Raw genomic sequence first — 13,799 nt, 5'->3', positions numbered from 1 at the left:
TTCTATTTTATTTGTTGTGATTTCTCCATTTTCCTTTCTTATTTTGCTAATTTGTGCTCTCCCCTTTTTCTTCTTTGTGAGTTTGGCCAGAGGCTTGTTGATTTTATTTACTCTTTAAAAAAACCAGCTTTTGGTTTGATTGATTTTTTCTATGGCTTTTAAAATCTCTATTTATTTCCTCCCTAATCTTTATAATTTCCTTCCTTCTGCTGCCTTTTGGGGTTTTTTGGTCTTCTTTTTCTAGTTCTCTCAGCTGGTGGGCTAAACTGTTTATTTGAGATTGTTCTTCTTTTTTGAGGAAGGCCTGTATCGCTATAAACTTCCCTCTTAGCACTGCCGTTGCTGTGTACCATAAATTTTGTGTGGTTGTGCTGTCATTGTCATTCGTCTCAAGGTATTTTTTAATTTCAGCTTTGATTTCCTCATTGACCCATTGGTTTTTTAATAGCATATTGTTTAATCTCCATGCTTTCCTTTTTTTCTCCTTTGTTTCTCTGTTGTTGATTTCTAGTTTCATAGCATTGTGGTCAGTAAAGATGCTTGAGATAACTTCTATCTTAAAATTGTTGAGGTTTCTTTTGTGCCCAAGTACATGATCAATCCTGGAAAATGTTCCATGTGCACTTGAAAATAATGTATATCCTATTTTTTGGGGGGGTGTAATGCTCTGAAAATATCCACCAAATCTAACTTTTCTACTGTATTATTTAATTTTTCTGTTGCCTTATTTATGTGTCTGGAAGATCTGTCTAGTGATGTTAATGCGGTGTTGAAATCTCCAACTATGACTGTATTCCCATCAATATCCCCCTTTATCTCTGTTAGTAATTGTTTTATGTACTTAGGTGCTCCTATATTGGGTGCATATATATTAACGAGTGTAATATCCTCATCTTGTATCACTCCTTTAATCATTATAAAATGTCCTTCTTTATCTTTCTTTATGGCCTTTGTTTTAAAGTCTATTTTGTCTGAAATTAGTACTACACCACCTGCTTTTTTGGCTTTTCCATTTGCATGGAATATCCTTTTCCATCCTTTCACTCTCAATCTATATGTGTCCTTCTCCCTAAAGTGGGTCTCTTGTATGCAGCATATTGAAGGTTCTTGCTTTATTATCCAGTCTGCCACTCTGTCTTTTGACTGGAGCATTTAGTCCATTAACATTTACAGTAATTAATGATAGATGAGTGTTTATTGCCATTTTGAACTTATGTTTGCAGTTGATTTGGTATTTCCTCTTTGTTCCTTTCTTCTTCCTTTAGTGGTTTGGTAATTTTCCTTTGTGTTATCATGGGTTTTATTTAGTTTTTGTGACTCCCCTGTAAGTTTTTAGCTTGTGGTTACTCTTTTCTGTAAGTCTATTAGCCCATTACTATATCTTGAACCCATCCTACTGAAAACAAAAAATTTAAAAAAGAAAAAAAAACCTCTATATTTTCTTGCTTCCCTCACATTGGGGTGCAGGTGTCATTTTTGAAGTAGGGTTCCTTCTGGATATATGCCCAGGAGTGGGATTCCTGGGTCATATGGTAAGTCTATTCCTATTCTTTTGAGGAATCTCCATACTGTTTTCCACAGTGGCTTTCCTTGCTTCCCTCTCCCACTCTTAATGATTTAGATGTCTTCTTTTACAATTCTGTGTTTATTCTATTTGGAATTCATAGTAGTTATCACCTTTCCAGTTAAGAGTTTCTCATTTTTGTAGCATCCTTCTGCTTTTGTTTAGAGTAGACCTGTCAATATTTCTTTTAGCATGGGTTTAGTGTTGCTAAACTCTTAGTTTTTGCTTGTCTGTGAAGTTCTTTATCTCTCCTTCTATTCTAAAGGATACCTTTGCTGGATAAGAGTATACTAGGCTGCATCTGTTTTTCATTCAGGACTTTGAATATGTCTTGCCACTCCCTTCTGGCTTGTAGTGTTTGTGTAGAGAAATCAGCTGAGAGCCTTATGGGGGTTCCCTTGTAACTCACTCTTTGTTTTTCTCTTGCTGCCTTTAGGATCATTTCTTTATCCTTGACTCTGGCCATCTTGATTATGATATGTCTTGGTGTGGGTCTGTTTGGGTTCTTCCTGTTTGGGACCCTCTGAGCCTCCTGTACTTGGATATCTGATTCCTTCTTTAAGCTTGGGAAGTTTTCAGTCATGATTTCTTCAAAACCCTTTTCAATCCCCTTTGTTCTTTCTTCCCCTTCTGGGACCCCTATTGTGCAAAGATCGGCATGCTTTATATTATCCCATAGGTCCATTATGTTTCTTTCATTTGTTTTTATTTGTTTATCTTGCAGTTGTCTGATGGGGTGCTTTCTGTTGTCCTGTCTTCTAGGTCACTAATTCGTTCCTCTGCATTATCTAGTCTGCTTTGCAGAGCCTTTAGATCCATTCTCATCTCAGCCAATGAGTTTACCAATTCTACTTGGCTCTTCTTTATAGCTTCCATTTCACTTTTGACATATTTTATATCTCTAAACACTATCTTTTTTAGTTCATTCAATACTTTGATCACTCCGTTTTTGAAATCTTGATCTAGCAGGCTATCGATGTCTATTTCATTGATCGTTCTTTCAGGGGATTTCTCTTGTTCTTTTAATTGGGAGTGGTTCCTCTCCTTCTTCATCTTGCTCATCTCTCTCTGGCCCTGTGGCTTATGGAGTATCAGTTATCTATTGTGGTCTTTAAAAGAGTTTATTTATTTATCTATCTAATGCCTATGTAGGAATAAAACTTAAAAAATAAAAAAAAGGAGAGAGAGAATTTTAAAAGAAGGGACAAAAAAAGGTTTGAAAACAGTGTATAACCAATTATAGAAGCGCAGTTTGAATCAGGCTAGCATTCATCTTGAGATGTCTTTTTAAAGAAACCCTTAAAAAAAAAAAAAGGAAAAAAGATCCAAAAACGATATTTGAAACGTATTTATAATCAATAACAGGAGACCAAAACCAAAAGAAATGAAAATGAAATCAGGTGGATTTAAAATAAATAATAATAATATAACTACTTTAAGAGAAAAATTTAAAAGGAATTAAAACTAGAAGCATATACAATTGTTTAGAAAGTAGAAATTAAAAAAGTAATAAAAATAGAACAGATAAAAAAAGATGATAAAGAGCGAATTTTGAAAAAGGGGAGAAGAAAAGGTTTGAAAACAGTGTATAATGAATAATTGAAGAGTAAGTTGAAGCAGAATAGCAATCAGGCTGAGACATCTCTCAAAAAGTTTTAAAATAAGAGAAAAGAGGAAAAAAATATATTTGAAACCTGTGTATAAACAATAACAGGAGATCAAAACCAAGAGAAATAAAAATGATGACATGGATTTTTAAAAATAATATTATTTTAAAAGAAAAATTTAAAAGGTATTAAAACTGGGAGGATATATAATTGTTAAAAAAATAAAAATTAAAAAGGTAATAGAAAACACAACACGTAAAAACAGATTCAAGAAAAAAAAAAAAGGGGGAGGGAGTGTTCTCCTGGAGACTGTGCTCTTAACGATAAGTCTTTCTGTCTTCGCCCTGTTTGGTGAGCTCGACTTGCTGTTTCCAGAGGCCCTCCTTTGGCGCCCTCATCTGTGCTGCTCCCAGTGCCTGTTGGCAAGCCCATCGCGCCCCCTCCCAGCACAGCGTTCCTGCGGGAAAGGCTAGGGGCCACACGCCGTCTCCCGGAGCTGGTCGCTCTGCAGCTCTGCAACGCCGTGCGCTCTGCCCCGGGATGGCGCTCCACAGGCGGGCCCAGGAAGACCGCAGAACAGCCCCGCCCCTGCTCCATGCCCAAACTCAGCTCCTTGTTTGTTCGGGCAGTGCGAACTTTGCGAGGCATCAGGGCGGAAGGATCCTGACTTGGGCTGCAAACAAGTCACTGTCTGGCCTCTGAGGGTGCCGAGCCCCCAGGTGTGGATTCAGGTTTCGCCCCCCGCCCCCACCTGGGTGCCAAGCGCCGGAGGATATGGCAGCTGCACCTGAGCCCTGCCTCTCCTTGCTGAAAACCTTCCGTGGGTTTTCAGAGATGGGGGTATGCACTCTTCCCCCCAGGGCACATCAGCCGTGCTGTTTTATGGAGGACCCAGGTTGTTCTGTCCTGTGCACCCACTCATCCACGTTGCACAGCACCCTGCAGTCCCCTGGGGCTGCCTCAGTGCAGCTGTCCTCGTCCTCCACCCAGCTCAGGCAGCCTTTCGCAGCCCCCAGCTCCCGGCTCAGGTCTCAGGCTGGGTGTTGCAGGGACCCTCTGTGCCTGTTTAACTTAGTTCTGTCAGTCAAGGGCTGCTCTGTACAGATCCGAGCCTCGGAGTCTCCCCCTCTGTCTCACTGGCCTCTCTATTGGAGAGGGGGAGACCCAGCGAATGAGCGCCAGTCCTCCTTTGCCGCTCCCTCCCCACGGGACCAGTCCTGCACTGTTTTGCCTTTTCGTCTTCCTTTTTTCCTTTCTCCTACCAGATTTTTGGCATCTTTGTTCTGTCAGAGAGGACAATGTTCTGTCAGAGTTCCGCAGGTCCTCTGGTTGGCTGAGTGTGTCCGTGGATGTGAGTCTTGGTCTATCTGTGGGAGAGGGTGAGCTACGTGCATCCTACTACTCCGCCATCTTGGCCTCGGCCCCGTTTTACTTTTCTTAAAAGCACCTTTCATAACCTTTAAGTTTGCTTATGTATGTAAGTCAAAATTTATCTGCTCATATGTTTACTGTGTATACTCCTTAATATAAGTACCACAAAGCTGGTGACTTGGTCTGTCTTGTCACCACTGTGTACATCTCAGCACTAAGAAAAATGGCAAAAACCAGGCACTCAATACATATTAAGAGGCAAGAAGGAGCAGAAAGGACTCTAAGATATGTGAATATATGGAGGCAAAGAACTGCGTCACATCACTCTACAGAGGGACAACCATAAAATTAAACTGGCATAAAATTAAACACATAAATAAATTTAGGAACACCCCCCCAGAAGGCTGCATGGTATAATGCAGAGATTGCCAATTTCAGATTCCAGATTAGAATCATCTGTAAGAGCTTTGCAAAATTCCAGTTCCAGGCCACACTAAATCAATGAAGTCAGAATCTCTTGAGAATGGGAGCCAAGGATCTATCATTAAAGTTCCCCAGGTGATCCAACCATGCAGCAGAGGTTGAGAATCACTGAGGAAATGAAACCCAGACTTCGGAGCTGTACATACTTGGGTGTACATCTTGGGCAAGTTACTTAACCTCCCTAAGCCCCAAAGTTCTTATCTACAAAATGGGAATAATAAACACCTCCTAGAGCTGTTGTTAAGATTGAGATTACACATAAAGTTCTCAGTAAATGTTAATTCCTCCCAGGGAAAACCTCATGAAATCCTCATTGCTCAGTGATAAATGCTGATTCAGTCCTCGATTCATATCTTTCTTTGTTACTTGATTATTAAATTGAACATTTGCAATGGAGGAGTTTAGAAACAGTAATTTTTTCACTCTCCTAACAAGATAATGCCTGAAGCTGTATCTATTTTAAATCTAGGAATAACTAAACTGTGAAGGGAAATCTAGCTGATTATTTATACTAGTGATTCTCAAACGTGGCTGCAGGTTAATCACCTAAGAATCTTTTCCAAAAATACCATTATTAAATGTCCAGACCTTGTCCAAACCACTTGAATCAGAATCCCTGGGGTAAGTCCAGGGCATCAGTAATTTTTAAAAATCCCAATGAACAGTGATTTTAAAAAACAGGACTGAATAGCACTGATTTGCACTAATGATATCCCATGCTAAGTGCACATCCAAGGCATTCTGGGAGCTCTTAAAAAATAGATTGAATCCAGAACCCCATCATGACTTACTGAGAATCTGTGGAGGTGAAGCCTATCATTCTGCAAAGCTTCACAAAACTCTCCAGATTATCCTGACGCAAACCCACTGGGAACCACTACTTTATACCATGCATTTACTCTCCCTGTTGTCTACCAGAAAACGTCGTCTAGAACTTTCACTGGCCTCCCATGCCAAGCCTGACCAGTTGCTTTTAATCACTAATGGAAGCAACACATCACAGTAAGTTTCAATTTTACAGATCATTGGTGATCCTGTTCACGTGCAGCCCCTTGACCCACATCATTTACCATACACTGTGCCCAGAACTGGCTATGTGGTCCATTGGGCTTTCCAACCAAATCCCTCTAACAGGCTGCCTGGGAAGGGCAAAATGGAAGCATATTACTCTCCAAGGCTCATTTCCCTTTACGACATACTCTAATGCCAGGACAAGTTAAATGAATATCACTGGTCAGATGAATCTGAATGAAATTCAAGTTGTTTTCTGGACCTAGAAGCACTGGTAGGTTTGCTTCCATCAGAGAGCTAATAAAATCAGAGGAAACAGAGATAATGCCTGAGTTAGAAGCACGTCCAAACTCCACCTAGACTCCACAGTAGGACCCACAGAAAATGATTTTAGGGGAGTCAATCAGTACACATATCACCATGGCTGCAGTACCAGGCAGATGACAAGAGCAGCATTTAAACAACCAGGCACAAATTTAGGCTTATTAAGTATATTAACTCATGTGATCTTCATAAGAACCCTATCATGCAGGTACTGTTATTCCTATTTCATGGATAAAGAAACAAAGGCACATGGAGGATAAATAATTTACCCAAGGACATGTAGCTAGTAGGTGGCAGTTTCTGAACCCATGCAATTTGCTCCAGTCCATTATCTTATTTACTCTACTACAATGTAGATGATTGATGGTCAACGTCTTAAAAAAAAAAAGTTGATGTCTGCAGGAGAAACTGGAGATCAGACTCTGTACCCTGGGCAAGTTACTTAACCCCTCTGAGCCTATTTTTGCATCTGAAAAATAGACATAACAATAGTACCTGACTCACTGCGTTGAGGTGACAATTAAACGAGATTATGCATGTGATGTGTTTACAACAGTGCCTGGCACTTTGAAGACCTGTCAGATGTTATTTGCATCATACTATAGCCCGAAGGGGTCAGGGAAAAATAACAGCCCATGAAACTGCAACTCTCCCCTGACTACCTCAGATATGTAGATCCTGTAGATTCCCATTTCATCAGATCCAATATGAGCTGCAGGAATAAAAGATAAACAACACTTAAGAACTGCCACTGTGACAAACCCCCAGCCGATCCAGTCCAAGATTAGGAGTCAGCATGAAAATGGAAAGCTCTGTTTGCTATGGTTGCTACAGTTTGGCGCTTTTTAGCACACATACTCAATTATGAAGCTGTATAAATGTAACCACACCAGGAGCCAGACCTCCAAGTAGCTGCAAACTGCGGTGGACTTCGGTTTGACTGGAAAACATGTCACAGGAGACGACACTGTCCGGTGGTAAAGGTCAGCCTTCCTCAGGCACATCTGTAAAAACAAAAGAGAAACAAAATGAGAATTCAAAAACAGGTAACATCCATTACGTGCTTGCTATTGTGTTAAATGTTTTCTATGTATTACCTCATCTACTAAACTTTACAACATCCTTCCAAGCCTGAACTTCCCCACTGGAAACCACAACCCCACTGGGATGATCTCATTTTATGTTCATGACTCCACATCTCAAATGGGCACTCAGTACTGCCTAGCAATCCAACTCCATCTCCCTAGTGAGTTCACTTTCCCACTCTTCAGAGGGACCCTCACATGTGTTTCCTCCCTGTTCTAACAGATCTATTCCCTGCTCCCCTGCTGCCCTAACTCTCAGCCAATGACCACCTTCACAGACAGATGGGGCCTCTACCACCTACCTGCACCTGCACCCGTTTTTTCGGCTTCCCCTCTAGTCACAATGTAGTATCATTTCCTGCCCATTTTAAAGCCAACTACTCACCTGCTCTGGAGTTTCCTCCCCTCAGTTATTCAAATATTTCTCCCTTTCTATGAGTTCAATCCCACTGGCATATAAGCATATTCTGAATTTCTCTGTCTTAAAAACAAAATTCCACTTGACCTTAAGGCCCCATCTATTGCACTAAAGTTGTTCTTGTTAAAATGATTAAAATCCTCCTAATTGCCAAACCATCTTGCATGGTAGCACTCACCATGGCTGACCACCAGCTCCCTCTCGTTTTAGCTTCCCTTTCTCTTTTCTCTATCCACTTTCCACCTAGGTAGTTCCACCCAGTCCCTTAGTTTAAATACCACCTATATGGTGACCACTCCAAAGGCCAGTTCTAGCCCTAACACCCTCCAGGACTTCAGCTTCAAATTTCCAATGGCCTGTTTGATGCCTCAACTTAAAAACCTACTAGGTGACTTATGTACATTTTACCACTAAATAAATAAATAAATAAATCCACCAAGCGATTGACAGATGGAGAGAGGGATCGAGAGATGCATAGATCTGTGAAAAAACAAGTGCAACTAAATGTTAATGGTAGGGTCTAGGTGGTGGGTGTATGGAGTTCCCTATAAAATTCTTTTTAACTATATTGTTCATATGTTGCATCTTGGAAAAAACCTACTAGGCATCTCAAACCTAAGATACCCAAAACATAATTCTCGACTCCACCTATTCCAAAAATGAAACCTAACTCACCTACAGTTTTCCCCATCTCATTAAACAGCAAGGCAAAACCCCAGAACTCAGCCTTGACTGGCTCTCTCCCGCCTGGAATGTAAGTCCGTGAAGGAGGGACCTTGCCTATCTTGTTCATAGATATTTTCAGCTTCTAGAACAGTCCTGGTACACAGGAGGTGTTTAAAAATAGCTGTGGAATTAATCATGAATTAATGCCCTGTTTCTCTCTGGGCCACTCAGCCTGTAGTAGAGAATAACCTTTGTTTTTACTGGCCCGTCATGCGGCAAGCAGAACGAGTTTGGACTCGGCAACAAACCCTCACTGGTCCTTGAGTGAGAATGGAGCTCCTGGCCTCCAAACCTCCTCAGCCCAGGAAGCAGGGACCATGAGCTAGCACCTGACTATGGCTTCTTACCAATCACAGCAGTTCCACGCGCTTCAGCGAGAGTTCAAGGTCTTTCTTTACCACAGAGCCAAAGCGCTCCCTGTCCCAAACCTGTCACGCACAGCACCCACACGTGTGGCAGCACGGCGCGGCACCACCCCGCCCTGGCTGTCTCTGCCGGAGGCTGCGGCGCGCTCTGGCCTCACCCTGCCCAGGGCCCACCCGAAACCTGCCCAGGGGGCCTCTCTGTGGCTGGGGCCCCAGCCCACACCTTTCAGCCCCTGGGCATCAGCGGCATCTGCCTCTTCAAGACTATTAGGTGGGCCCAAGTCTGCCCTCTCACACCCCGGCGCGGACGCCCCTCAACTCCCCGCCCCGGCCCCCAATATCTCTCCTCACCTGGCCCTGCCGCACCCAGCCTCGCCCGAACCGCCCCACCCGCCAACCGCCCACCTCGCGAGTTGGGTTCTCAGGCCCACGGGTCCTGCGGGATAGGTGCCATCCAATCCTGGCGGCTCCTGCGAGCCTGCGCACTGGAGCCTCACTCTGCGCCTGCGCCCCCTGCTGCCAGGCCGGAGGTGGCAGTGCTTCCCCCTGCTGGCCCTCCGAAGCACTGCAAAGGTCTCCTCGGATCCAGTGGTGGATTCCCTGCGGCTGCCCTGGATCACCGCCCTGTCTCTGTCTCCTCCCCAGCCAGGCTCATAATGCCAGCAACTCTCTGAGCCATGCCCACATCCTCAACCACTGAGGACTGTGTTCTCTTGGGGTGATCGCCTGGTTCACACCTGCCTCTAAGTGATCTGACAGCCTGTTCCCAGAAAGGGCAGGGCCATGGGCCGAGCCCACCAGCACCAACCATGGGGGACCCACAACATGCAGGACTCTTACTGGCTTTGGCGGTTTCAGCTTCTGCCGCCACCTCCTCTTCCGAGCTCTCCCAGCTGCTAATGGGGTCTGACACACGGGTCTTCTTGGCCTACAGCGCTACATCTTTCCTCCGCCTTCCACTTCTGGCCAATCTCCGAGGTTCTGCAAGACAAGCGTGACTGGCTATCCCAACCACGTGACAAGGACAACCCCAGGAGAGTTGAAAAGGAAGATTTTCCCACATCCTCTCTGACCCAAAAGGAAACATGCAAATAAGAGTTTAAACAGCGATGAAAGACAGTGTAGGTACAATTTTGCGTTCTGTATTTTCACTCATTTCTCGTGTTTTTACAATTGTCTTTTAGTCTTCAAAACAATCAGGAAAGATGGAAAACACGTAACACCAGCAGCTAACCATCACTGAGCAGTTAAGGCTGGCACTGCAGACACCTGACACAACCATGGGGCTCCTCCCTGTAGAACTTGTGGCACCCACAGTGCCCTCTTTCTGGAAGAGTCTGCCCAGGTCCCTCTTGTCTTCAGGCCTCAACTCCATTACAGCCTCCTTCAAGAGGCCCTCCCTGATCACCTCCCCCTCCCCAAGACATCTCTGCCCCACCATCCTGTTTCACTTTCTTCAGAGCGTTTTTCTCCCTCCTGGTATTTTACCTACTTCCTGCTCGATGCCCCCACTACACAGTCAGGCTCCAGGGGGGCTGGCAGGAACCTTCTCTGCTCACTACAGCCCCTGAGTGCACAGCACGAGTCTCACGGCTAAGTGACTTGCCCAGGGTGAAAGAGAAAGTCTGCAGCTCTGCGCAGGATAAGCACCCAGGTGGCTGGGTTGCCAGGACTTTCATGTATCATCTTCTCTGACCCCAGCTTCCCAACCCCGAGGGAGTCTCTGTCGACCCTTGTTCTCCAGCTGGGACAGACGTTGGCCTGCCACAGTTTGGGATGTGCTGCTCAGTCCCTTGTTCCCAGGAAGGCCACCTGTTGGGAATCTTCTGCAAATACAGGTTTCATTTATTACGCCTATCAGTTCTTTCTGCCTCTCTCCTCCCAACAAATGTAAGTTTGACAAAGGCAGAGATTTTTCTCTGGTTTGTTCCCTGCTATATCTAGCTCACAGTAGGTGCTCAATATACAGGGGTGGGGGGGGGATATATCTCCAATGGCCAGGTTTAGCACTTTCGGTACTATTATTATCCTCATTTTACAGATGTAGACAGACTTGGGGAGGCCAAATTTGTCCAGGGTCCTATAGCTTGTTGCTCGGTTTGAACTACTAGGCCAGAAACGATGAGGCTAGGCTGGCTCTGGTGGGTGTCCCATAGAAGGGGCCAGGGGCAGGGAGGGGTGTGTGGTGCGGCTCACTGAAGCAGTTCTCTGGGGAAGGAAGTGCTGTGCAAACCCCTAGACACCTGGACAAGACGGAGAGGGTCTGGGAGAGGAAGTGGGGGTGTGCCCTGTGCTCCCTCAGCAGCAGAGGAGAGCTAAGCCCTGAGGGCTGCCAGGGCTCTCCCCTGGAAGCTGGGGTCCCTTTCACACCATTGCCTGCCTTTGTTTACACACCTCTGATGACAGGGAACTCACTGCTCCACTGTAGTCTCATCATTTTTGGAGTGCTCTCATGACAAACTGCTTACGCTCAGAAGCTGAAACCTGCCTTCCTAAAGATAGATACGCATGGGTCCCACTTCAGTCTCTCAGGCCCAGAGAACATTCCACTCCCTTTGTCCTCAAAGATGTGCAGACCGTGGTCCCTCACTTGCCCCTTTGCCATTTCTTTTCCATCCTGACAACTCAGGATTCACTATCCCTCCTCATGGGACATGACTGCAGGTCCTTCACTCCCCGAGCTGGCTGTGGTCAGGTCAGTTCATGGAGAGAACAATTATCCCCTCCTTCATTCTCAAACCATTCCTCTGTTGATACACCCTTGGATCACTCCCCTTTCCTTGTTTTACAAGTTTCACAGGCATTCCACATCCAACATGTCCTTGAAATCTTTCCTTTCAAATTAGGTTTCTTCCTTTCAAGTGTACAAGCCAGACACTGGGAGTCACTAGGCTGCCTTTCCAAACCACCCACAGACACTGGTCTCATCCTCTACCATTCCTGGAATCTACCGTCTACTCCTCTGTTACTCCTGTCTCAAGCCCCGTCAGCTCTTGCCTGGATGATGTTATCCGCCTAGTCACGCCATGCTGCAGAGTGCAGCACCGCTGTCCACTTCGCCCTTCGGCTGCCTCCACTGCTCTTGGGGCAAAGACGTAACCTCTCCCCATAGATGATCAGGTCTTGCACCGGGTGGGCTCTGCCAACTGTCCAGCCTCATCCGTACCACTGCCTGAGGCTACAGGCCTCAGCACCCACAGTTCCCTCTGCAAGGTAGACTCCACCAGCCTCTCCACAGCTACTGCCTAGTTCACTCCCCTACTCCCTGCAGCTCTCAGATCAAAGGTCACCTCAAGGAAGCCTCCCCTAAAACCCCAGATGAGGCTAAGCTCACCTGTTCCTGTGGTTTGGGCACCAGGCACCTCTTTCGCACTCCTCACTACTGTGGTCATTTTACACTCATGCATTTCACCCTTTGAGGCATGCTTACCTCCCGGACTCCACTGTCAGCTCCAAGGAAGAAGGAACCATGTCTGTCTCTCTCATGACAATGGCTCTGTACTTAGAACGGAGCCTGGCATTCAGTAGGCACTCAACAAATGCTTACTGATTTAATGAATAGTAAGCTGCAGAGAAGCTTCTGTCCTTAAGAGACACTGATCACAGCTCTGTGTCCTCTCCCACTACCAGACACCTGTATCTGCGATCTGGCTTCCTGGAGGTGATAACAGTACCTACAGTGGCCTGTGGGGACAGATCTTAGCCCAGAGTGCATCCTAGTTGATTCCAAGCTGGTAGCTTGGGATGTCCGTACACGACAATTTCAGCCAGGTGACTTACTGTTGCCAGTGTGTATAGGTGTCCAGAAGGGTTATAGGCTGAGTCATGAAACTTTTCTGCAGAGAAGTAAAGAGAAAGCAGCAATTAACCCCCAAGCACAGTTAAGGGTCCTCCTTATTCTCCCTGGGCCCCACTCTTAGGACCTCATGACCAGCCCAGGTGGGTGAGAAGGTGGTCTTCATGCTCTGGGAAATATGTCTGCACGGCCCTGCCAGTACCACCCAAACCTTCCAGAGACAAGCATGAGAAATATTTCCAGCTGAAACCTTTTACACTAAAACACTGGTGAGAAGTATTTTTGAGAGAAGTTGGTTGTTCCAGAGAGAGTTGGAATGTTCCAGGCTAGCATTTATCCAGTCCCCCGTCTCCAGGGCACTTTCCAGGTTTTGGGGCCACATGACAGGGCTTTTCCACTCCCTGACCTTTCGAAAGGCTTTCCAAGGCCAGTCTGGTCAATCTCCCCAGGACAGTAAGAACCACAGTCCAGACACCCGAGGCAATCCAGGTGACACAGCTGTAGTCCACTCATCTACTGGGAAGAGACTGGAACCAAATGATACCAATCCTTTGGGAGAAGCAGAGGCCTATGAAGCCAAGATCAGAAGCCTACTCTCTCTGTAAATGTCAAGAACCTGGGGTGCCAAGTGCCCCAAGGAGGCTGAATGAGTAATGTGGGGCGAGGGCAGTGTCAGGGATCTGGGCAGAGTGGCGGAGGGTGCACTTGGAGTCAGGCAGAGTGCCTCTGTTAACTGGATGGGCCAATCTCTTCACCCCTTCAAACTTCATGTTTCTTTTTGGTAACATGAGGACAACAGCAGTACCCACCTAACACGAGACAATCTAGTCAGTGCCCCCAGTATGAGCCAGTAACACTGAGACTTCAAGGGTCAGTTTCACTCTTCTTGGGGCCCAGGCATACTGGCCTCCTCAGTGCCCCTCAAAAACATCAGGCCACCCCGCCTCCATCAGGGCTCGCCATTCTTTCTGTCTGGAATGCTCTTTCCTGCCAAAGGCTCACTCCCTCACTTCCTCCAGGTCTCTGTTCAAATGTCACCTTCTCAGTGG

The 13,799-nt window shown here is 45.6% G+C and overlaps 1 protein-coding gene across 4 annotated transcripts in view; it reads right to left on the bottom strand.

Annotated features, from left to right (window-relative positions):
- Positions 1-13,799, bottom strand: part of LOC102520095 (tyrosine-protein phosphatase non-receptor type 20) — a 91,638-nt gene that overhangs the window by 76,253 nt on the left and 1,586 nt on the right. Inside the window, exons 2-5 of one of the 4 annotated variants that reach the window (XR_001365388.2) lie at positions 12,735-12,790; positions 9,795-9,935; positions 7,219-7,364; positions 6,512-7,072 (exon numbers count right to left, since the gene is read on the bottom strand). The gene's annotated coding sequence lies outside the window, so the exon portion shown is untranslated. Of the gene's footprint in view, positions 1-6,511; positions 7,073-7,218; positions 7,365-9,794; positions 9,936-12,734; positions 12,791-13,799 lie in introns of those variants that run through there. The other 3 variants (XR_001365389.2, XM_032461681.1, XM_032461678.1) reach the window with 3 other exon arrangements.

The sequence above is a fragment of the Camelus ferus genome, chromosome 19, assembly GCF_009834535.1.
Source record: "Camelus ferus isolate YT-003-E chromosome 19, BCGSAC_Cfer_1.0, whole genome shotgun sequence".
Lineage (NCBI taxonomy): Eukaryota > Metazoa > Chordata > Mammalia > Artiodactyla > Camelidae > Camelus > Camelus ferus.
This window is presented reverse-complemented; position numbering and strand designations above follow the sequence as displayed.